This window comes from Triturus cristatus, chromosome 3_1 (genome assembly GCF_964204655.1).
Source record: "Triturus cristatus chromosome 3_1, aTriCri1.1, whole genome shotgun sequence".
NCBI lineage: Eukaryota > Metazoa > Chordata > Amphibia > Caudata > Salamandridae > Triturus > Triturus cristatus.
In genome coordinates this window covers 847,139,832-847,165,198 of record NC_140583.1, presented here as the reverse complement: position 1 = coordinate 847,165,198, position 25,367 = coordinate 847,139,832, and the positions used below count along the sequence as shown (strand labels likewise).

Genomic DNA, 25,367 nt, shown 5'->3' with positions numbered 1-25,367 from the left:
TGTGTACAACACTGATAATAACAGTAGCTATGGATGATATTCATTTAACATAAGTAGCTCTTATTAACAAGAAGGTTGGAGACCCCTGGTATTGACTGACAGAAGAAAATTACACCAGAGGCTGTTGGGAATAGTAGAGACCCAAAAGAGTAAGAGGAACCAAGTCAAGATAATGTTAACTTTATCATAATCCTACATACTTAATCTCCAATATGCCCAACCTGTGGTAAATGCCACAGTAAGAGAAACAAGCATTGGCATAGCCAATAGGTCTCGCCTTTGGGACCTTATAAGTGTTTAGCCATGCAACAGGTGCATAACTAAATACTTATAAGGTCCCAAAAGCGAGACCTATTGGCTATGCCAATGCTTGTTTCTCTTACTGTGGCATTTACCACAGGTTGGGCATATTGGAGATTCAGTATGTAGGATTATGATAAAGTGAAAATAATCGTGGTAAAGCGTGGCGCCCGCCCACATGCACTGTAGCTCTAGGCTGGCCTGGTAGCACTTTTTGGAGCCCTCTCAATAAGTCTTACCAGACCAGCGCATGCGCTGGGTCAGGCGAGACCTAAAAGCTAAGCTAGGAGGGGAAACAGCATCGGGCTAATAGAGCTACTAGGCAGTCAGGTTTCTTAAGATATGTTGGCCAAATATTGTATCTCAAAAATGCTACCAGGAAAGGATTGGCCTGACTCTGTGTCACTGTTAGTGGTGAAGAGCTGGTCCATGGAACTTACCTCATATGTCTAGTATGCATGACATTACCTCCTCACATGTCTTCCAAGTCACTGTGCTTATGAATTAGACTGTAGTCTGAGGCATAGATCATATCAACTCCCTTAAAAACGCATGAATGCTCGTCCAGGCACGGATGCCATCAGAAACCCCACCCCCAGATTTATTGAAATAAATGAGGGACAACCCCTCTTCTAACTCCTGTTTTATCAAATCACTGAATCAAATATAAGCTGCATAAAGAAGAAGGGAAGGGCACGTACAACTGCGACGATGAAGAATGAGACTCTGAGTAATGAATATCACTGATAAATGATCTAACTTCCAAGCATTACCTCCTCGTCTATCTTCCTCAGTCCAGTTCTTAGTAATGAGGATGTACCACAGCTATCCGCCATTTACACAGCTAACATATCAATAATGAAGAAAGCAAAAGTAATCTATGCTTCACCACTTGCTTTATTTAGAAAATAAACATTTCAATTCAAAACTGCAGACACGAGCTTTGAACCAAATGCAGTAGATTTACCCCCCCTCCTCCCCGCTCCAAAATAGCAGTTTGTAACGTGATACGAAAGATGCCCAGGTAGCAGCATTACAAATATTATTTGGAGATGCTTGTTTGTATGCTGCAGAGGAATTAGACATTCCTCTAGTAAACCTACCCTGAATCAATTCTTGTACGTCTGCACCATTTAAGTCATAAGCCAAGGTGGACTGTGATAAGGAAGACAACAACTCACAGTAATGAAGATTACTGGTAAGTAATTTAAGCATCAGTCCTATCAAAGAACTTGTCAGCTGAGGAGTAAGAGAAAAAAAGAAAAAATCCAACCTGAGTTCGACATGGCAAGTTTTGCACAGATATGTCAAGAATGGGTGGGGAGGTGTCCAAAAAAGGGACTTTCTCCATTTTAACTCCCACTAAAGGAAAAAGGGCTGAAAGGAATTACATCAAACTTTGGCATTAAAGTAGAACTTTCCAGAACAAAATGCCTCAGTATAGGCTGCTGTAAATATGTTCAATAGTTTTTCAGCAATTAATGTTTCAGCTGGGCATGAAAGGAATAAAAAGTTAGATGTGTTGACCGATAGTATGGACTATAAGCGGGCTAAATAAAAATTAAAAAAAGGATTCCTATTAAATGTCGGAGCTTTTCTCTTGTGCACTTTGGGTTCTTAGTCTGAAAGTCAGGACCTTGTATTCAAGCAATATGTGAGGCTTGCCACAAGAGAACATTGTCTCGTTCAGCCGCCATCACATGATGTGAGGCATTCTCCCTGCGACTTGGAACGAAAATCAAAAGCCACATAAGGGGGTAGAATGATAGGGCTACGCAAATACCCCATAGCGACCAACTGGGATGCTTTCCTGGTTGAGGTGCAAGCCGCCATTCAGTCAACTCTAAGCACGGACACTAATTCGCCCCCACAACAGACAGAAGACATAGTTCACTAATTGGTTCAACGGCTTCTGGAGCTGTTGGGGGGTATGCACCACTAGCCTTACACAGGGCTTCAGATTAACATCTGGTTACTGTGCCTCTATGTGCGCAGCAATGAGTTGCCCAGTATGTGTCGAACGGCTTTGAGGGGTGGGCCAAGATGGGCTGATGTTTTGTTATAGTTTCTATTTCTTTTCACTCAGTTCACCTGTGTATTGCTGGATACACAAAAGGCCTCATCGCTGTGAAATATTGGTTGCAGCACACAGATTATCCGGACTAGTAAACTGCATCTTGGCATCTTTATAAGCACTAGTAACCGTACATCTCCTTAGAAACAGCTAACCGCTGGTTAGTGTAACGCACTGTACACCATGTGCCTAAGTCTCGTAATACTGCACTCATGTATACTATGCAAATTGTTAACAAGGTTGTGCAAACCGCATATAATGATTTTAAAACCAAAATTCGATAAACAGATTCAAACACAAAAAATGGGTTAGAATGATTACACCCGGACCCTCAGGCATAAATAAGTGCCAGGGTCGATAGGGACCTCTACTTCAGTTAAAGAAAAACAAAATTGTTTTTCATAGGGGATTCGTGGAACTCAATGCCAGAGTTGCAATATCTCTAAGAGCAATTAGGGTTTTGCAACTCTGTGTTCCAGGTTTCACAAGTAAACTGCATCATGTCTGGGCATCCCCAGCAAAACTGCACTAGGTTCAAGGGGTTCACAGACCTGGGCAAAGGTACTGCAAAGAGTATGGGCCTATCGAACACCCTGGATAAAATTGCTTGAGATTCCAGAGGTTCGTGAACCTCATCAAAGGCATCACAAAGCCCCGAGCGTAGATGGTCACCCTGAGCTAAACTGCTTGGACTCAAGGGGTCCACAAACCTTTTCAAATGTATCACTATACTCCTAAACCTAGTTGAACACATCCTACTAATATTGCTCAGGGTTTTAGGGATTCGCAAACCCCTGTATAATTACGCAAACCTACTGAGTCAATGTGGTGATTGTTTCCACAATCAGCGTCTTCCTTTATGGTTGGGGGAGCACAAAGGCTTGGCTGCACACAAGGTGGTCAGTCGCATGGATGATGCTTTGAGGTTGATGCTTGTTGTGCACAGTCATGCGTGCACCTGAAGGTTACTTTGAGGTGGGTTAGGTCAAAGGATTGGCTGCAGACCAGGCCTCAAGTCTTATGGATGATGCTTTGATGGTGATGTTCACTAAGCCCGTTAGCAGGGCACACATGCCCCTGTTTTCTTCTGGTGAGTTGGGCATCCAGACGTCGGTGAGACGCGTTGGAATACCGGCATTGCCCGCACACACAACCCGTTGGTCCCTTCCAGTGGTCGGGCCCCCTCCCCCACATCTATGAAGTAATACTTTCCACCAAGTGAGGTGAAGAGACACTGCTGGTTCCTGAATTGGGACCTGGAATTCATCTACCAAACATCCCCATATATTGGGGAGTCATCTTTAGGTTCTCATCCCTTGGGGACCACTCATTTTTACAGATTTTTGGTCCTGAAGAAGTGCAGCTCGATTTTGGAGCATTGATGACACAAAACATGTTGACCACATACACTTAACAGCTACCCTGGTACCTCAAGACCTTTTGGTAGCCCCACTGTTTTTACTTAGTCCCGGTCCTATTCCTGAATTAAAACGTTCATAGTTCTGGTGCCTATTTTAAATCACCTAGTCACTTTATACACACCACTATTCACTTACTTTTAGCCCACACACACCCTTCACATACGGCGCCCTCAGATCAAAAGAACTCCACCAAAGATGCCACCAGGCCTGTGAGATATTGCAGCGCCAGTCTGACGAGGAGCGCCCTATGATGAAGCATGATACCCTAACAGGTGTGTGAGGGCATTACGATCTGAAAGAGAGATCCCCCAGCGACAGAAACAGTAGGCAGACAGTGACCTGTAGTACATCTGCCCCATAGAGGAACTGACTCCTTTCCGTGATTCAGAGTTGGACATAAGGCCTGGCCACAAACTAGGCTTTTAGGATCATAGATGCTGCTTTGATCTTGATTTTCACTATGCATGGCCGAACACAGTGCATGCCACCAGACTGTCCCATTGTGGGGTAGGAGTGTAAAGCCGGGTCAAAGGCCAGGTGTTAAGGCCTATGGCTGGTACTTTGATAAAAATACTCAGTATGCATGGCCAAAGGCTGTGCATATGTACTACTATTATTAACTTGTGGGGGGATAGGCATAAGACCTGAAAGCAGGTAAGGCTTTTCAGGTCATGGATGATGCTTAGATGGTGATGTTTCTTATGCATCTTCTTCCTTCAGATAACCTATTTGATGTCAAGTCCAGCACGTATGACCTGATGACATCAGATGACATGAAGCTGCTTTCATGGAAAACAGCCTTCCTGAAAGCCATTACTACAGCAAGATCAGGTGGAGAGAGCCTAGCCTTTTAAGCGCTTCTCATCTAGGCACTATTTTTCACTGCAACAAAAAAGTGTTCTAAACAGATTTATCTTTTGTCCGAAAGGAATTGACTGAATTTCACCTAAAAGAAGCTGCTTTTCTTCGGGTTGGGTGCACAGTCATGCTACAAGCCAGTCTTTCAGGCTTACTGACTGTGAAAAGCTCAACATGCAAAAAATGTAGGTCAGTCAGTTGGCATTTGATGAAGTCAGCAGTGAAAAGATGCACACCATGTCATTCTAGAGACCTTCAATGACTGTCATAAATGCCTGGCAATATCTATTAACACCTTTTCCATCAGGTGCTTGGCATAGGACAGGACCTTTTACATCTGCCTTGACAATACTTTAAAATACACACAGAGTGGGTTCTGGATCCACCCACACTAGCAGTACTGCCCTCCCCCCTTGGTATTGACTATTTGGTGTATCATTCCACCTCCCATGGAGTGTTTGCATTGCATTACAGGTGGGATTATATTACATTTCAAACTATTTCATTGCTTTTTCAATGCTGCAGTCTTTTGTATATGTATTAGTAAGAACTCAGAATAGAAGCCAGACCTAGTGGCTCTATAAATGCTTCTCATACAGCGGGCGAAGTGGCTCATGCAACAAGGTGAGTCCCACTAGCAAAACCATAATCACTTGCTCCTATATCCTGATCTTTTAGGGAATTTTCTGTTGTCCACCAGGATTTCCTGCTTGTTCAAAACATAGCCAAGGTGAGCAAATGCTACCACCTCAGAGAAAGGCCCTCTGAAAAACAACTGTAGGTAAGGGTAGGTGCAGACCTCTACAGCTTTCCGTGGTTATCAAGGCCTGCGTCATTGGAAGATAAATGTCCTTCTTATGTAGAAGGTTCAGGGTGTCTGACAAGAATGTACGTTCTTATAACGCAGTCGTTACAATGACCGCGTTGTGATTCCGCATACCATTACTCCGCAAATCGGAACAACGACTTGCGGAGGGGGGCGCTGGATGTTGGAATAGTATAATTTACTATTCCAACTCCAGTTTGTGCGGACAATAGTGAAGGTGTTGGATTTTAAATCCAACAACTCCCCCCCCCCCCCCCCCCCCTCCGCAAGTCGTTGTTTCGACTTGCGGAGTAATGGTATGCGGAATCACAACATGGTTGTTGTAACGACCGCGCTGTGAATCCCTGCGGGGAAAAAGTATTTGTGGTAAACGTTGTTTACCGTCTGACAATCGGTCCAGGAAGAGTCCCAGAAGTGAGTGAACACTAAGGGCTGTGCCTCACCTTTATAAGGCCTCTATTCTGAAGATATGGGCCCATTTTCACAGGATCCCTGAGTACGTTTCATCCAAGAAAATAAAAAGTTGTTATACATTTTGATCAGATGCCCCACCACCCTCTGTATTGCTTTTCCCCACCCATGCCCTGTATGTTGCTTCTCCCTCCAGGCTTACTAAGAACAAAAAAACGTTTTTGCACTACTTTAGTTTTTTAGGTCTCGCCTGACCCAGCGCATGCGCTGGTCTGGCGAGACTTATTGAGAGGGCTCCAAAAAGTGCTACCAGGCCAGCCTAGAGCTACAGTGCATGTGCGGGGGCGCGAGCGCCGCACTTTACCGCAATTACTTTTACTTTCGCCGCTTTGATGTTTGATCGTGATCGCGATCGTGATCACTTTCGCGGCCCCACGGCCGCTTTGCATAGCCAATAGGTGCATAACCCCCAATTAGCTCCCAGTTTGAGCAAAGGAAGTGTGATGGAGGCCAGAGAGGCACACGTGGTGCTAGGAATCCTAACTCCCCAAGTCCGCATCTTTCTGACCACAAATCATATCCAGTATACTGAGTGCATTTTAGGCCCCAAAGGTAAGCCGATCAGGGGAAAACATCTTTGATCTGCTCTCCAAGGAAAGCTGAAATGCTGACAGTGGGTAGAGGCCACGTTAAGGTATGTCTTGTGTTACAAAGCCAGGCTCCAAAATTATTATTTTTTTGCGCTTGACCAGAAATGATCTTTGGTGTCTGAGGACATTGCAGGTCCCCCGTGGTTGATAGATAGGGGAAATACCCTCTCCAGCGGTCTGCCTCTAAAAGGGCTTGCACTCTTGATTGTGGTGCAGCTGCAAACCCAAGGAAGGATTACCTTTGGGTGTGGCATTGTTGGGAAAGGGGCACAGATGGGGGACATTAATCACCAATCTCACAACAGGGGGGTTCAAAATGGCCTCCTGGCACCAAGGATCATCTCTGGCTAAGCAAAAAGAAAAAAAACAGAAACCAAGTGTTGAGCCAGGGTTCCTGGCACAGGGTATACCTCACACATGTCTCTACCCACCATATGACCTTCAGGACCCCTATTGGAGCAAACCACCGTAAACTGCACACTATAGTAGGTGAAATCCACTAGGTACATGATATATTTTTTTACAGAGAGTATACAGCACCCGTGCACCTTAGTAAAGGGTCTAGCTCCTTTGTGCCCCCTACAATTCAGCTATCCCACACATCACTGTCAAAATTGAGAATATTGAGTGCACTTACTGAGTTTTTGATTTGCAGTAGTCACTGAAATTTGAAAAGTAGCATATATATCTCAGGGCCAAGCCCCTCTGGAGTGTCCGAACAGAGGTGGCATGGCTGCTAGATCAAATGTTTTGGAGCCATTGATGTGAACTGGCCCATGTCTCCTGGAGACAGAATATCACAAAAGAACACACAAAGTCGGACCATATCTGGTTCCCAATATTTCCTTCGATACCAGCCACATTCCAGACTAAAAAAGAGAATTTGGGAACATGGCTGCTGTCGGTGGCATGGTCAGACGTTAGCGCATAACCACTTAAGGACTGGGTTGGTGCGATGTGATCCTTTACTTGTGCCGGGCTTATATCAAATTTCCCAGGACTTGCTGACAGGAATATGTAAAGAAGTGCCACATTTAGTTCGCTGTGCTAAAACTGGAATTATATGCGGGATGGACAAAGTCCAGGTGACACAAGCCAATTTTCACCAGGGTTAATGAAAGAGATAGGATTGCAGACATGAGGGTTTACTTTCTTTTTCCCACAAAGGCTTCATGGAGGGGCAGATGAATGCATGGTTCTCATCCATGTACTATCTTTCTCGACCTGATATGCTTAAGAGATTACTTTTGGGTGGTGTGCCGCTGTGTGCACACTTATGGCTACCAAGGGTGTGGGTAGATGCTTACAAAAGTCGGAGCAAATGGCTCTTCTCAGAATCCCACCGCTTGAAGCGTTAAAGTTGCTGGTACTAGGTGACAGGGGACTAGGATAACGAGGTGGGAGCACCTGCAGCAGCTTGATTCCCCATGAGGAAAATGTATCCTTAAGCTGCCAGACAGGATTTGCTAGGTCCGGAGAAGACCAGGTGGTAATGGTAATGACCCTCTTGAGTATGGGTTTGCCCTAAACTCTATTGACTGCAGATGTGTGGTATTAATATGTCTACTGCTCTCCATTGTCCCAAGCAGAATCAAACTTGTTCTCCTGTTTAAAAAATTGTGCTTGTATCTGGAGGGGATGCGGGATGAGCTCCAACTTGTTCAATGGGAAGTTGGAAATACATGTAAAACTTCTGTCTTGCCACATCTACTGCAACAGTGTTCTTTCCCAGATTTCTTTGTGGCTCTAATATAATGCTACCTGGAGAGGAGTAGGCCATTAAAAAATTGGCGTTTGGTGATCAGTGAGCAGGTTAAATGGCGCAGAATCAGCAACAGACAGTAGAAGCTGATGACCAGGTGCAGACAGTGCCACTGAGCACGCTTGTGGTTCTATTGCTAATAGAGTACAAGAGCATATTGGGTCTTCATTCGATGTCACAGGCATATTTAGTCCTAACATGGTAGTGGTAAGATTCTTAGAATATGTGTGGCGTTCCCTTTTCGTAAGTGGCTTCGCAGTAACTGTCTGCTGACCTACATACTCTACCCCATGAGTGGTAAGACTACTGCTGCCGTCTTGTGGTTTGAGAGGAAATGCTCCTAGAATATCCTCATTCCCACAGAAGACAAGATTAACCTGCAGGCAATGGGTTTTCAGGTGTCCCTTCAGATAGAAGAGGGGCCTGACTAGACTCCGCTTGCCCTGTTGAACTGAAACAGAGCCAGTCTGTTGGACTGGCATTGAAATCTGATCCAGGATAGCATCCAGCATTTGAGATATCCTAACAAGAGAGTCAATCGTACTGGAAGAGGGGTAGGTGTGATATGTAATAGCTGTATCTGACTGGACTCTTGAAATCAAGTTGTTCAAAGCCGACAGTTTTGCATCAATTTCCACTATGTGGGAGGCCAAGGCACTTAAAATATCCACCTGCAAATCAAGTTTGTCAAAGTGATACGATGGAGATGCAGACAGAGCCTCCAAGTATTAAGTAGGGCACTACAGATGTTGCCACTTACGTTATGCAAGACTTTTTCTTTAGTCTGGCTGCTGAGAGATTTGTTTGGTGAATTACATTCTTTCCATAGAGACATTAGATCGGAGGGCATAGAGAACCGATTTCATGAATCCCAAGGTTCTCATCTACGGAGGTGTGGCTGGTCATGCTCTTGGCTGGGCTGGTACTCAAAGGTGTATTAGTAAGTTTAACATGATTAGACTTAATGGGGTGGAAAGGACCAGATGGCCTGTCGCATAATTCCAACCTGGTAACTGATCAAAAGGGCTTTGTATTATTGGGCTAGTGTCCTGATGTATATTGAGGAGCTTGGTGGTGTTACTAATGGGCCTAGCCATGAAGCTTGATAGCTTGCTACTTTTGAAATCACCCAAAGTCTCTGTCTCTGCTTTCAATAGAGGGGAAGGTGTGACGTCGATTGCAGTATCCAAAAATGATAAATTGTCATCCAAGTTGTCTGTGGCCGATGTATGAACCAGGGCACAGCTAGTCATTGTTTTACAGTGTGTACCAAGAGTGCCAGAAGGGACGATGCTCTGTTCACTGCTTGTAGCTGCAAGACGGTTGACAGCTGGGGATCGAGAAATTTGCTGGGAGGGACTCATGGCTCCATCATTAGTGCTTGGATTATTTGACTTTACATAATCTGTGATTTCCGTGCTTAAGTGGAGGGGGGGGGGATCAAAAGAGAGATCAAGGCGGAGGAAGGAGCAGAAGGCACCGGTAATATCAAGGTGTTGCCAACCAGGTCATCGGTACAGGTGAACATATCTTTCCTGTCGGACTTCCTGTCTGCCTCCCCCCTTCTTTTCAGAAGCTGGCCCCGAATTCTCCCTGAACGCATCATAATTGGACACGGTCAAAACCAAAAGTCCAAAATTAAAATTGAAAGCACCACCCTAAATGAGTTGTACGCAACAGTGTCGCAACAATCGATCCGAGAAGTCCTCGCTAATAAAGCCTAGGGTAGGGTGGAGAAGCGTGTACACAGGTTGCAGTCACTCCCAGGCGACCGAACGCAGGCCACCTCTGCACCATCTAGGGACCCGTGGCCTAGGCCCTCTAGACACGCAGTCTCCAGCCAAGAAGGAACCATTCCCGAAACCACGGTAATACTCTGGTAAGACTGCACAAGAAGCTTGAGGTGACTGCAGGCCTGGGAGAGGGTGGGGGTTTCAGGGGTTGTAGGCAAGATGAAGCTCTTTCCAAGGGTCAGGGGTAGAAAAACTTCCAAATGTCTCTCAAACAGTCTTTACGACTTGTCTTCCCTTGACCTTAAGCCAGCTGTTCCAGAATTAGAGATGAGGTATTGGGCACCACAAGCCGTAAGTGCCACCGAGCCTAAACAGGCCGCCTCCATGGTTTCAGAGCTTTGGGGCTTTACGAAGATACAGGGTGCTAAACCGCCTGCTCCTGCCGCTCCCTTGTTACTGACCGCTACTAGCCAGGTATAGGCTCTCCACACGCTGCCCTCAATTTTTTACTTGCACGTTCATAAAAGTCGCTGCATTTTTGCATTATGGGTTTGTGTTGGGGGGAGGGTGTTTTTCCTGCGTTTTGCGCAGCAGGTGAGAATCTACCCTTCGGTCCACCACAGCTTGTCTGGTTGAGCAGAAAGGGTTAGGTTTACTGGAAAACTGTTGTTACTGCCCCATTTCCTGGTTGAGGCCACCCTCTTGGAGGTTAGCCCTTTAGCTCTCCCCCTATTTAGCTATATCATAAGCATGTCAGCACAGCCAGGTAGGCTTTCCGCACGCCGCCCTTAATTTTTAACTTCCACATTCATAATAGTTGCAGAAGTTTAGCATTTTAGGGTTGTGTTGGGGGGAGGGTGTATATTCTGAGGTTTGCCTACCCTTAGGTCTGCCACAGTTTGCCTGACTAGGCGGAAAGGGTTAGGTTTACTGGAAAACTGTTGTTACTGCACCACTTCCTGGATGAGACCGCCATCTTGGACGGTAGCGTGCTAGCGGTCCCTCTCCATTTTGCTATATCAAGAGCATTTCAGCGTGGGTGCGCCGTAGGTGTTCCAAAGGCAAGTCCATCTGCACCTGGACGGCGCCAGGGGCTTAGACCCCTGGTGGTATGGAGCCAGCCCTACACAGTACTCCAAATCGGAACTGCTGGAGCATGCCACTTCCCTGCCTAGTGCCTGCCACAATACGCTAGACCTTGCCATGGCAGAGACCTGCTGTAAGAACTGCAGGTTTTCATTCTTGAATTCACTAAAGACTATCACAGAAGTTAAGGTAATTCACACACCTCAGGCCTCGGCTAAGCTTTTTTCTATTAACTTCAGGTCATTAGTCAAACACAAATACGAAGTGTATGATTTTCTGAAAGAGCTTGTGCCAGATGTAGTCTTCCTAACTGGGACTTAACCTAAAGGGTTTGCCATTATGAGACTTGATAGGCAAGCGCAGAAAGGAGGGGGGATTGCGATAACTTTTAGGCAATCGTTACAGTGTAGCTTCTCTGATCTAGGTATTGAGGGAAGTGAAGCAGATGTATTTTCTATGGCTTTGACCAGTAATTGTACGATATCAGGAATTCTGATTTATCGTCCCCCTGGTCATGTTTCTAGCTTGGTCTCATTGTTAGCATATGCCTTTGGTGCAGAGCTTATGATCCAGCCTGTAAAACAGAATATATGGCAGCACTTAAAACCTACCACTGTCATATCAAGAAATCTCGCTGTGATGACTACACTAATAAAATGCAGTCTGCTCAAAACTCTTCCAGCAAAATATTAGCCATTGTGAAGTCACTTTCATCATTATCTCTAGTCTCAACTTCGACTGCACCATCAGCAGAGGGATGAATTGCCCAGTTCTTCTCCGAAGAGGTGGATAAGATATATGCCTCCTTTCCTGCAAATGTTAGAGATGTCCCATGTCTGAGGGCTTAGGTCAACTGTTCGGAGGACAGTTCTAGGCTGCTGAATTTTAGACCCATCGAGCTGACCATGCTACATGCTTCGGTGAAGTCAGGCTCTCCGCTGGACCCAGCAACACCATCCATTTTGTAACAAGGTGTGGAGCTGGCCCACCCAGTATTAGGTGAGCTGATTAACAGCTCTCTGGTCTCTGGCATGGAACCTGGGCAATGGAAGCATACGGTGGTGGTTCCACTCCTGACAAAACCTTTTTTGGATCCCACCAAGTCAGAAAATTATCGCTCAGTTACACTACTACCATTCTTCTCCAAGATTACAGAGAGGTTTGTCAATAAACATCTTTTAAGCTTTATAAAGAGCAATGATCTGCTACACTGGACTCAATCAGGCTTTCGTTCCTCATACAGTACTAAGCCAGCCTTGTTGCGGTCTACAGAATCAATCCATCAGATTTTGGACGCAGGCATTTCTGCGGCATTGCTACTGTTGGACCTCAGTGCCGCTTTTGACACTGTGTCCCATAATTTCCTGATTGAAAGACTCTGGAACTGTGGCGTGGGCCATAAAACGCCGAGTTGGGTAACTCCTATTTTGCAGAGGTGCACCTTTCAGGTGATGCAAAAATCTTACCAGTCAAAAGTGCTTCCATTGATTAATGTGTACGAGCGCAGGCTGACGGAGGTCATGAACCACTATGGGTTTACCATAATTTCACATGCGGATGACACGCAGCTTATCATCACGCTGTCAAAGAATTCTTCCCAATTGGGTTCCTCTCTATGCCACTGCCTTCCAGAGGTCGCTAGGTGGATGGATTTGAAATAGCTCAAGCTTAATGCTGGGAAGACCGAGGTTCTGACCTTGGGCAATCATTCGAACATCTGGATCACTGCATGGAGTCCTAAAGAGTTGGGCCCATTATCTGTTCCCAAACCCAAGGTCAAGAATCTTGGCATTTGGTTTAATGCAAAAATTGTCTTTTGACAGCCAAATAGTTGCATTGGCAGGAAAATGCTCTGGACTGCTCAAGATGTTGAGGAATATTCAGTTTTCCTTGCCAGAGTCAGAAAAAAAACAGTAGTTCAGGCCCAGATAGTGTCTAGGCTCGACTACTGTAATGTTTTGCATCTTGAAGTCACACAGGGTCAGATTAACTCCAGAGTGCAAAACTCTGCTGCATGTCTCTTATTGAACTTGCCAAAGCGTGCGTCAATTGGGGCTGCACTTAAGAAGATTCATTGGCTCCAGGTGAAGCAGAGATCTTCTTTCAAAGCATTGTGTTATTGTCACAAGGCATTTGCCAACAAAGGTCCACAGTATGTTAAATCTTTTTTCAGACCATATGTACCATGAAAGAATTTAAGATCGGCAGGGGCTATGCTGGTGAGTGTTCTCAAAGTAAAGAAATTGTGCATAAGTGGGAGCTCTTTCAGCCATTTAACTCAGAAATTGTGGAATTCTCTCCCCCTGACGGTTCGTCAGGCCCAGTCAGACTGACTTCAGAAAAAACTCAAAACTTATTTTTTAGCTCGGGGCATATGGACTGCATTTAGGCCAGCTGATACCTGTACCTAGCGCTGGGACACCTCATATGAGGTAACTATGCACTTTAGAAACTGAATTATTATTACTGGGTGCCCCCCTCCCTTCCCAAGCTCTATGAGGCGCCAGGGGCCCCATACCCACGTGGCCCCACACCCAGAGCCTTATTAGGCCCTGGGGACTACATACTCCAGGTCCGCATAACATTATAAAGAGGAGGGGTGCTGTGTGGCACCCTTCCCCAGGCCTTATTATGCGTTGGGGACTCCCATTTCCCGGTGTGGCATTACATTATAAAAAGGAAGGGGGGCCACATGGCCCCCTCCTCCCCAAGCCTCATTAGGCCCAGGCCGTTCATTTTTTTTTTTTTAAAGGGGAGGGGGCAGCGCGGCCCTCCTCCCCGAGCTTTCTCAGGCCTCGGGGGCCCCATCCGCCTGCGCTGTCAATTTATTTTAAAGAAAAGTGAGGCCACGCAGCCCCATCCCCCAGGGCTGAATATTCAATAAAGGAAGGGAGGGGGTCTACCCCCCCTTCCCTGAGCCCAATTCTGTCCCGGGGACACTCCCAAGCCGTATTTATTTTAAATGGGAGGGGGGCCCCATGGCTTCCCTCCCAGAGCCTCATTAGGCTCTGGGGAACCCATCCCCCAGGGCTGTATTTATTTTTAAAGGGAAGGGGGCCACACAGCCCCCCTCCCTGAGGCTATTATGGCACCGGGGACCCCACATGGATCATTTAAAGATATGTGCCGACCCACGGCACACACCATGCACGCGTTGGGTTCCATGGAGGGCACCAGGGCTCTCACGGCCCCAGCCGGCTCCCCACATGCTGTAGAAGCCAGCATTGCTCGCGTCTGGAGGGAGCAGTAGTTTATGCTGCTCCCTATAGGGCAGGAGCAATATCTTGTTTTGTTTTCGTGCCCACATCAGTGCGGGCAGGGAAAAAGATCACAAGTCTGCTCCTAGCTGGCGGGAGCATTTTTAAACGATCCCGCGCGCTGGGCGCAGATTTTGTGTTTGCTACCGTTTGGTGGGAGATTCAAATCGTTTACTGCCAGATGGGAGCACATACATGTTTCCCTGCTCGCTGTAGTGTAGGCAGGGAAACCACTGTGTACCGGGGGTGGGCTCCCCTGGACGCAGCAAGTGAGCTGGCCAGGGGGACAGGGTCCCCAGGGACATTAAAAGCTTAGGGAGGGTGGCTGCATCCCTTTAAAGTTTAGTTATGGCTCTGGGGTATGGGATCCCCAGGGCCTTAGTAAGCACATTGGGTCCCAGAGATGGGATTCCAGGGGCCAAATATGGCTCGGGAGGAGGGCTGTGTGCCCCCAGCTCAGGGAGTGGAGCTACAGAACCCCCTTTCCCATAAATAATATATCCAGCCCCAAAGAATGGGATCCCCGGCCCAAAATGGTTAAGGGGACGGGGGCCCTACTCACGGCCCCCTCCCCATATGCACGTAAAAATACTGGTGACTGCCATTTTTTTTGTTTTTGCCACCACAATCCCTCAGAAGCCCAGCGGACCGTGGTAAAAACTAAATTTTGGGGGAGTTGGCCCCTCTGAGTCCCCTCCATGGGGCCCAGAGAGGCAGAGTATCCTTACCCTTCCCCTTATATAATTTTTCTATTTTCACTTCAGGACTGGGTACTAAGGGGTACTAAGTCTCAGAGTCTTGTAATGGCTGCCAGCAACATTTTTCTCATGTTGGTGGCAGACAATCAGAGCACTCGCTCCCACTAGAGTAAATTGGCCCAAGGAAAAAAAGAGCTCCCGGATCAGTCACAAAGCTCTATTGGGTCTCTTTCAAGCCTCTCAAGTCTCTCGCGGACCCAACCATCCAGATAAACAAATATTTCAAACCTTAATTTCACAAAAACTAGTGAACAAATTTACACCACATCACAAAAAGCACAATCTGTGGACCAAGATTTAGAGTCCTACCAAATTTGGTGTAATTCCGTTCAGCACTTTTTTGCTGTAGCCCTGCCTAAGAAGTTAATGGAAAATGCATGGGGATTTTGCGTTTTTGGACCTCCCCCTTTTTTCTTGGCCCCCGCTTGACGGATCACCAAAAACTTTCCATCACAAACTAGGCACTTTTTTGGAAGGTTTTCTGGAGATTCATGCGGCAGAATGACATGCGTTGGAGTGGTCTCCATGACCTGATACTTCGATTCGTACTCAGATGCCATTTACATGGAGGATTTATCTGGTACAAAGATATAGTAGGATATAGATGGTGTTGTCCATTTTGACTGTGGACCGCTTTGCCTTCATATATAGCGCAATGGAATTTGTGTTATTCCTGAGGAATACATTGGTTGATGAACCTATAGTATGAAACACATGTTGGCTACAGAACTGATAAAGACTGCTGGATGTATATGAAGATGAAATAAAGAAAATTTAATAAAAGGACACTCTTAAAATAATTTGGAGATGGCACTATCATTTCGGAGCTCAGGAATATTTTCAAATGTGGAAAAACCTCAATCCGGCCTGGGTGTTTGCTCCCAGGAAAGGGAGAGGTAAGAATGCTTACTGTTGATCTCTGCCAGCCGTCCCAAGAGGGTTGAAACAACTCCACAGCTGTGAAAAATGTGACCGTTTATGATAGCCATATAGCACATAAACTAATCAAAGGAACATAAGTCTGACATGTGTAATAGAGCGCTTAAATTTACTAAAGTAAAAGCACTGTGCTGGACAATCAGTTACTGCGCTGCTGAGTGAATTGAGTTCTGACATACAGCCCCACACTACCTATCTGAGAAGCCTGTGACTGTTCACCACTGCTACCACTGAGAGTCAAGTTCTGAAGGGCTTGACTTGGCCAACTTTTGAAGCGCCCCAGCAAGAGGAACCCAAGAGCATCAGAGGTACATAACCCCAACACCCACGGCTAAGGACCAAAAGCCCCTGCTTGCCCTGTGGCCATGCTAAAGTGGTCTAATATACAGCTTTTGGTCATACCCAATTTTTATTTATTTTCCATTGTCAAGTGATGTATGGTCGATATGCAATAAAACAACTAGGGTGAACCATGATTCTGTTGGCTCTCAGTATCACAAACTACACACACTGTAGGCCTGATTTGGATTTTGTTGGTTGGGTACTCCATCACAAATATGATGGATATCTACTTAGTCTTATTACAAGTGCATTAGGATAAAATGCACGTAGTAGTAAGGTGGAGGGGATATCTGTTACGATTGTGATGGAGTGCCTGCCTGACAAAATCTAAATTAGGCTGTATATCTCTATCAGATGGAATAGGCTGATGGACATTATGGTGTACTACATTTGTTGATTGGAATTCAGTGTAAAAAGGTAACATGAAAACCTTATTATCTATTTCTATTTTTTCCGCATTTACATTCATTAAATATTTGTATTTGAATAACTAGTTTGTTTAGTAAATTTCTTTAGAAATATACACAAATGACCCCCTGCTGAACAGAGAATTTTGTGTAGTTGTCAGAAATGTGTAGCTTCCTGGATTCAACAACTGTTTTTTTTTCACCAGTTCTTCCACAAACTGAAAGTAGGTAGAGACTGCAAAATCGAAAAGATTGTCCACCCTTCTGTCAGAACACCTTTCAGAGGGCCACGGTCCAAGCAGGAGCTACTGGGCACAATCATGGGGTTAGAGGCATTTTACTGCTGATGTCTTGGGCCGGAGTAACTATGAGTCCTGAGCAACTGGGCCAAGTACCTCTTCACCACTTGACTCTCAGTAGTAGCAGGAGTGGAGTAGTCAAAGGCTGTGGGGTGGGGGCAGGAGTAAATGCAGGGGGGGTGAATACATGCTCACAACTCAAAGTACGTCCAGCAGCAACAATAAATGACTGTCCAGTCAAATACTTGCTTTTATTAAAAAATGATTATTTATATACGAACACAAAGTGAAATATGACATAAACAAACAATGCACGTAACCCCTTATTAGTCGGGGCTCTAGTGTTCAATAGGCAGGTCCCAGGGTTCCATTTCCCTCTCACTATGATAGTGATTATTTCCCATTCACTAGAGGTGACATTCAGGTTAAGTTCCACTTGTAGTCCAAGTCTCATGAGTCCCATTACGACTATATGGCAGAACAAGTTCCCCTGGGTCCATACGGCCAAATGATCAGTCTGCACTCTCCACCTGCAGGGATTGCGCGACCAGAGGCTGCTGTAGGTGTGTAGTACTTGCGCCTCTGCAGGGGCAGCAGCTGGGCATCCACGGCGCATACTGGGGTGAGACAGGAGTGTCCTCTGATCCACAGATGGGGGGGGGGAGGCCCGTCTGCTCAGGTTCCAATCCTCTGTTGGGGGCTCAGACCAGCACGAGTCACCACGGAGGCCTCGTCTCCAAATGACAGCTTTAACCAGACAACAGTACGTGTCGTTGTCCCTTCTGGCACCCCTCTCTTGCATACTGCCTCCAGCCTGATCGGCTTGGCAGTAGATTTCAAACAGCCCTCTCTGGCATAAGGGGTTGCCGGCTTCACAGGCTATGGCCTGATCTGTGCAGTAGTAATCTTCACGGTGGTCCTCACTGGCATATGGGGTAGCCGACTTCACTCCGCCCACAGGCAACGGCCCAATTGTCACAGGAGTGTTCGCAACCACGGCTAACTTCACGGCAACCCCCTCTGCCATACAGGGTCGCTGACATGGATCTGTAATGACCCGAACAGTGCAGTAGCCGTCTCCTCACATCTGGCTGCAAGGAGCCACCTGCCAAGATCCTCCACTGGACTTCACTCCCTCCAGCGTTCTCCTCTACCTCACAGGGCACATTGGTCTTGGCAAGCAGGCAGGCACTGGTGCTCCAGGCTCCAGGGGAAGTTGCTCCTGGATATCCCTGGGTTATGTCCCCTCACCCAGCTGGGGGACTGGCAGGCCTTAGCCCCAATACCTAGTCACAGGTAGAAGTCCTAAAGAGCTTCTCCTCACACAGTCCACTGGCTGCTTGATAATTGATCATTTTGGGGTCCTCAAGCTCACCTTCTTATAATAATTTCCAGACTCCAAATGTGATTGAGGGTCAGAGTCTCTGAAGTTTGAGATGGATGTCTGCTTCTTTTGTAGTGTCCACTCCTATACCCTGCCCTTCCTCTAAAAAGCATTATCTCTAAATCTGATACCTGTATAGTGAGGTCATGGGAGTGAGTAGAGGTTCACACTTGGATGTCAGCCACAGTTATATGTGCATCAAAAGGGTTTCCCAAGCTCAGCCCTACTCCTTATGATTCTCTTATCAGACTCATCTCCTCCATGACATGTGCCCAGGCCCCTTTCCAATGCCCACTCCCTGAATCAAGAGCACCTTTTGAAGTGTAATAAAGAGCCTGGCTCTCCTTCCACCTAGTGTGTACTCCACCCAACTCACAGGAATGCAGCAATCCACAAAACTGTCTCTGGGAGATTCCTTTAATTCCACATGCTCCTCCAATCAAGCCTGGGTCTCCCAAAATGGAAGCCAGAGTGCTCCATGTATTGTATTATTCACAGGCACACATACACACAAAACATAATGTAACCACACATGTGCTGCATTTATTTAGCGTGACATACTACCTGATATAGGCCATGGGTGAGTTGAGCACGCAGCAGCAACATTTTAGATGAGTGAGAGTGTAGGCCTCACTCCAGTGACACAGGTAAAAAAGCCTGTTCGGAGGAGCTTAGCGCGTGATCAAGATGGCCGCGTGAGCCTAGAGCTCCCGAGACCCTCGCTCCCTCCGGCATCTATCCTGTCTATTATCCTGTACTTGATGCCCGGGCTATTGGAGAGGATCTGCTGCTGAGGCGGGAACCGTTGTCCGGGTCGAAATCGCCCACCGGAGACCGAAGTTATACTGCCTGGAAGTTTGGGGCCTAATCCCCGCACGGTGCCCGGGACTCGCGTTGGCACAGTGCCCGTGCCCTAATTGAACAACAGCGGCCTGGTCGGGGAGGAGTCGTCGGAGGTGGAGGGGATTTCACTTTCACTTTCGATTTTGCCTTCCAGTCTCCAGGGCGCCCGTGACGGGGCGTGCGCGGCGCCAGCCACTGGTTGCATGCCCATTTACCCTGTACGGGCCAGGAGATTGTCTACACGGCAGATTGAGATGTCGACCAGGTCGGACGCCGAAAAGCAGAAGCCCAAGAACACCAGGCGGGGCACCTCCACCCAGACTAATACCATGGACCGCTATGCCCATCAGAGGGGGTCCCCGGGCGAATCGGGCCCGACGTCGGAAGCCTCGAAGGACGCGGCGTCCCCCTCCACAGAATTAACCCTGCAGGACATCATGGGGGCCATCGAAGGGATGAAGTCCTCGATTGGGCAGCAATTTGAGACCCTGGCACAAAAAGTAGATGCCATATCGATAGATGTCAACCTGGTTCGGGCCGACCTCGGCAAAACTAATGAGCGGGTTCAGTCCTTGGACCTCAAGACTGCCGGCCTCCTGGGCGATGTCTCCGGCCTCCAGCAGGAAGTCCGTACTCTCTCCGGGCAGCAAATGATCACTTCGCCCGCCGGTTGGAGGACTTCGAAGGCCGTGCTAGACGCAACAACGTCCGCATCATTGGGGTCCCGGAAAATTCGGAGGAGCAGTCGGTGGACCTGTTCGTGGAGGACCTGGTGGTGAACCATCTGGCACCCAAAGGCCTTAGCAAGTTCTTTACCGTCGAACGGGCCCATAGAGTTCCTGGCGGGAGGCCCAAGGTGGGGGCCCCACCAAGGCCGATTGTCGCCCGGATCTTTAATTTCAGGGATCGAGATGCCATACTACAAGCATCGCGGATGGCCGGCCCGCTGCCATTCCAGAACACTACTGTAAGCTTTTATCCGGACTTCACTCAGATGGTGCAAAAGCAGCGGCAAGGCTTCATGGCGGTCAAGAGAAGACTGCGTGAGATGGGACTAAAATATGCCATGCTCTTTCCTGCAAGGTTGCGGGTGGTGTTCGAAGAGCGAACTTTCTTTTTTGAGGCACCCGACATGGTCGGAGACTGGTTGGACACTCTGCCCCAAGGGCGGCCTGGCATGGAACGCTCTGGTGGCGCAGATGGTGCCGGTGACGAACATTGAACCGGGACTTAAGTACCACAACTCCGATCCCTCCGGGAGGTTGATAGTCCGGGGGGTGGCGGGGGCAGTAGGGGAGCTTTTCCTCCTCTGGGGTTCTTTCCGTAGACTAGTTTTATAAGGGGCGACAGGCACACTGCAAGTTGGGGGGCACTTTAGAGCTTACGCAGGGGTGCAGGGTGGGGGGTGGGTGGGGTTTGTTGTTGGGGTTGTTGTTGTTTTTGGTTCTGCAAGGCGTCATGATGCAAGCTCCTGTGGTTCGGGTCGGGTTCCACGTGGGTGGTGGTGGTCTCCTTACATGCTGGGATGGGGGGTAGGGGCCTCAAAATACTCAGTTGGAATGTGAATGGCCTGGGGGATCGTATTAAGCGTGGGATTGTACTGCAATTTCTGAAGAGATGTGCCCCTGATATTGTCCTCTTGCAAGAGACGCACTTGATTGGCAACACGTGCCATGCACTCAATCGTAAAGGCTATAAGTTTGTTGCTCATTCCGGGTTCACCTCGGGTTCCAGAGGGGCGGGAATACTAGTCAGGTCCTCTCTCCCATTTGAGGTTGACTCTACTACTGTAGACGATAGGGGGCGCTTCGCGGCAGTAGCGGGACGGTGGGAGGGCAGGACGCTGGTCCTGGTGTCGGTTTATGTCCCCCCTGCATTGCAGCCCACTACCCTAGCGGACTTAGAGAGGACATTACTGGATCTCCCAGAGGGCGTGTTGGTGGTGGGTGGTGACTTTAATGCGGTCGGCTCAGGCCTGCTTGACAGGCACCCGCAGAGGAATTCGGGGGGGGGCTCAGAAGTGGCTTCCTGATTTCATAGATACCCTAGGGCTGGTTGATTGTTGGAGAATGTTGCATCCCACACAACGGCAGTACACTTTCCACTCAGGTGCGCATGGCAGTCTCTCCAGAATTGATTATGTCCTTACTCTGGCTGCACACGCTTCCAGTGTCTCTGAGGCCAGGCACATGGCACGAGGTATTTCTGACCATTCTCCGGTGTGGATCTGTATGGATGTTGCCAGAGGAGTGGGTGGTAGGGTGGCCCCAATTAACCCGTGGCATCTTAGAGACCCTGTGACTCGTAGTGAGGTACTTAAGGCGATCGACCGTTATTTTCAAGAAAACCTCGGTTCGGTCACGTCGGCGGTGTCCTTGTGGGAAGCATTCAAAACCGTGATTCGGGGTGAGGCCCTCTCCTTGATTACAGCGGCCAAGCGTCGGAGGGACGCGGAGGTCGCCCAGCTGGAGGCGGAGATCGCAGACCTAGGGCTTGCCCTGGAGGGTGAGGTCACGGAGGAGGCGCTGCACGAATTGAGCCTTAAGCAATCGGAGTACAGGGCCCTCGTGACGGACGCAGCCAAGGCTCTGAGTAGGGAACAGCGGGGCCGTCTGTACGACGTCGGGGACAAGGCCGGGAAATTGATCGCGTGGCTGGACAAGAAGGAGAGGGTCAATCGAGTGGTGCCGGACCTAGTGACGGAGGCTGGCGTCCTGGTCACGGAGCCGGAGGACATAGTCCAGTGCTTTGCGGATTACTTCCGCACGGTCTATACATCCGTGTCGGATAGGCCTGTGGAGGACTCATGTGCACTCCTGCGCGATCTCGCCCTGCCTTGCCTCTCCGACGTGGACAGGGACGACCTTGATGGCGACATCACGGTCGATGAGATTGCGGGGGCGATCCGTTCTTTGCGTCCGGGCAAGGCCTCGGGTCCGAATGGTCTGCCCATTGAGCTCTACAAACTCCAGCCGGACAAGATCGCTCCGCATCTACGAGCCATGTTTGTGGAGGCGCGGGCGACGGGTTCCCTCCCGCTCGACCAGCGCCTGGCAATGATCGTGGTCATCCATAAAGATGGCAAGCCTAGAGACAGGTGCAGTTCATACCGGCCGATCTCGCTCCTTAACGCTGAGCCGAAGATCCTTGCTAAAATCCTCGCAAACCGGCTAGTCAGGGTGATCGGTGACCTGATCCACCCCGACCAATCTGGATTCATCCCACATCGGAATACTGCGTTGAATCTTAGGCGCATTCATGGTGTGATCGCAAGGGTCGGGACGATGCGGGAACCAGCCGTGGTGGCGGCGCTCGACGCAACGATGGCGTTCGACACGGTTGAGTGGGCATATTTGTGGGCCGCGCTCGCGAAGTTCGGCTTCGGGCCTGGATTTGTGGGCTGGGTGAGGCTCTTATACGAAGGACCTCTCGCCAAAGTTGCGGTTAACGGGAGGGCCTCCAATCCCTTCGACTTGGGAAGGGGTACCAGGCAGGGTTGTCCCCTCTCGCCGCTGTTGTTCGCTCTCGCCCTTGAGCCGCTAGCGGCATGGATACGGTGGCACCCAGACGTGAGGGGGATTCGCTGGTCCCCCGATCACGAGGACCGCATTTCCCTTTATGCCGACGACATTCTGCTCTATCTTACCTCACCCCGGAAGTCCCTTATAGTTGTCTGCGACATCTTGACTTCCTTCGGGAGGAACTCGGGGCTCACCATCAACTGGGGTAAGTCATATCTGTACGCCCTGTGTGGAGACGCTCCGGTTCCCCCGCGGAATTGCCCGATCCAGATCGCCCGGGAGGGCTTTCAGTATCTTGGGATCTATATTTCAGCCGACCCCACGGTACGGTATGAGCGAAACCTGCTCCCTCCGTTGGCGCGCCTGCGGCGGGACGTGGCAGGCTGGAGGCGGCTGCCGCTTTCCCTCCTCGGTCGTGCGGCGCTCTTTAAAATGATGTCGCTTCCCCGCTTTCTCTATGCCCTGCAGAACACCCAGGAGCTGGTCCCGGCCAGTTACTTTCGGGAGGTTGAGAGTCTACAGCGTTCGCTGCTGTGGGACGGCCGCCCGCGTATAGCGATAGCAAAACTAACTCTCCCTTGGTATGACGGGGGTATCGCGCTTCCCGACATCCGGAGATACTATTGGGCCTCCCAACTGAGCGCAGTCAACCACGGAGTCTACGGTCCTGCGCTTAGCCCCGGCTTCGCTATGGACCGGTGGTTGTTGCGGGGTGGTGGCTACTATAGAGCACTTTATTCAAGGGCCCCGGCTGGGTCCCTCACGGGGCCGACCGGGGTGGCGGTGCACGTGTGGAAGGCAGTCACGAACTCCCTGGGGTGGAAGGATAGACTCACACTGGCCACTCCGCTGTTTGACTCGGACATGCTGGGGAAACTCTGGAACTCTAAGGGTTTCGACAAATGGGACCTGATTGGCATTTCCAGGGTGGGGGACATGCTGGCCAAGGGGCGGATTAAGTCGTTTACAGAGCTGCAGACGGAATATGCGCTAGAGGGCACGGAATACTTCCGGTACGCGCAGGTACGTCATGCGCTGCGGTCGGTCCTCGTTGAGGGGGAGAAGGTGCCCGAATCCTCTCCGTTGGAGGACCGGATCTTGGACGGCCATGTGCCGGAGAGCACAATCTCTCTCATTTACAAGAAGTTGGTGAACGTCCGTACCGATCTCCTCCTGGGGGTGCGGGACCAGTGGACTAGAGACGGTCTTGAGCTGGACGATGAGGACTGGCAGTGCGCTGTCTCCTCCCCGAAAGAGGTTGCCATCCCCGCCAGGCTGCGGCTGGTCCAGCTTAAGATACTCCACAGAGTCTATGTCACTGGCCCCCGGTTGGTCCACATGGGTTTCTCCGAGGACGGGCTGTGTAAGAGGGGCTGCGGGATGGTGGGCACCTTTCTGCACATTATATGGGAGTGTGGTGTGATTGCGGAATTGTGGAAGCAGATTCATGTTGTGATGCAGGAGGTCACGGGTATTGTGTTGCACTCAGAGGCGCGGCGCTGTCTCTTGAACGTGTGGGGCCCTACAGACTACGATGCCGCGCAGACTCAATGGGTGACCCTTGGTAATATGGTGGCCAAGCGGGATATTGCACGATTGTGGGGATCCCCTAGCCCGCCCACCCTGGATGCATGGAAGAACAACATGGACTGGTGCATGTTTCAGGAGAAAACAGTGTATTGTGCACGGGGGAGGCCCAAGAAATGGCACAAGGTGTGGGGGGGGTGGAACCAGTATAGGGGGTACATCTGCCTGCCTCCTGCCACTGACCCACCAGAGGAGCACCTTTCCCCCTAGCCCCACTTCCGACTTGAGTTTTGCGGATGAAATCTGATAGAAAGTTAGTGCCTCTGCCTCTCCCTCCCCTCCACACTTGAGGGCTGATCTGATGGTGGATATGGGGCCGCCTCATCGGTGGGATCTGACGCGAACACATGATGTATATTGCCTTGCTCGTTATGTTTTTCTTTAAAACTTGAAACCTTTTTTCTCTCCTGCATGACAGCTATAGAAGACTACATATGTTGATTGACGAGCTGCCGAACCTCCGGGTTGTCGGCTGAATAGCTGTGTCTCTGAAATATCCGAATAAAGGTTTTTAAAAATAAAAAAAAAAAAAAAAAAAAAGCCTGTTCACTCTTACTGATGGCTACAAGGTATGCTGCCACCAACACCTCTGTGCTACTTAACTCTTGGCAAAGGCAGTAGCCTTTCACCATCATTGGGTAGCATCTGAGTTGCCCTTCCGGTCCAACAAGACCACAATCCATAAGACAGGCCTATGTGATGGCAGGATTTGTGTTCGCCAATGACAACAAAAATCAGCACCAGGGATCCACACATCGTTGCAGCTGGGGAATTCAGGGCGGTGGTGCATGTCCGTCACCATGCTAGGGACTTTTCCAACCCAACACCCGCATATATAGTGGTGAAAATGTTTGCTTTCCACCCTGCATATTTCTGAACGTTGAGAAGAGGGCAATTTTAGTACAACAA

The 25,367-nt window shown here is 48.9% G+C and overlaps 1 protein-coding gene across 2 annotated transcripts in view; it reads right to left on the bottom strand.

Moving 5' to 3' along the window:
- ATF2 (activating transcription factor 2) overlaps positions 1-25,367 on the bottom strand; it is a 443,302-nt gene that overhangs the window by 398,176 nt on the left and 19,759 nt on the right. The gene's annotated exons all lie outside the window — the stretch shown is intronic.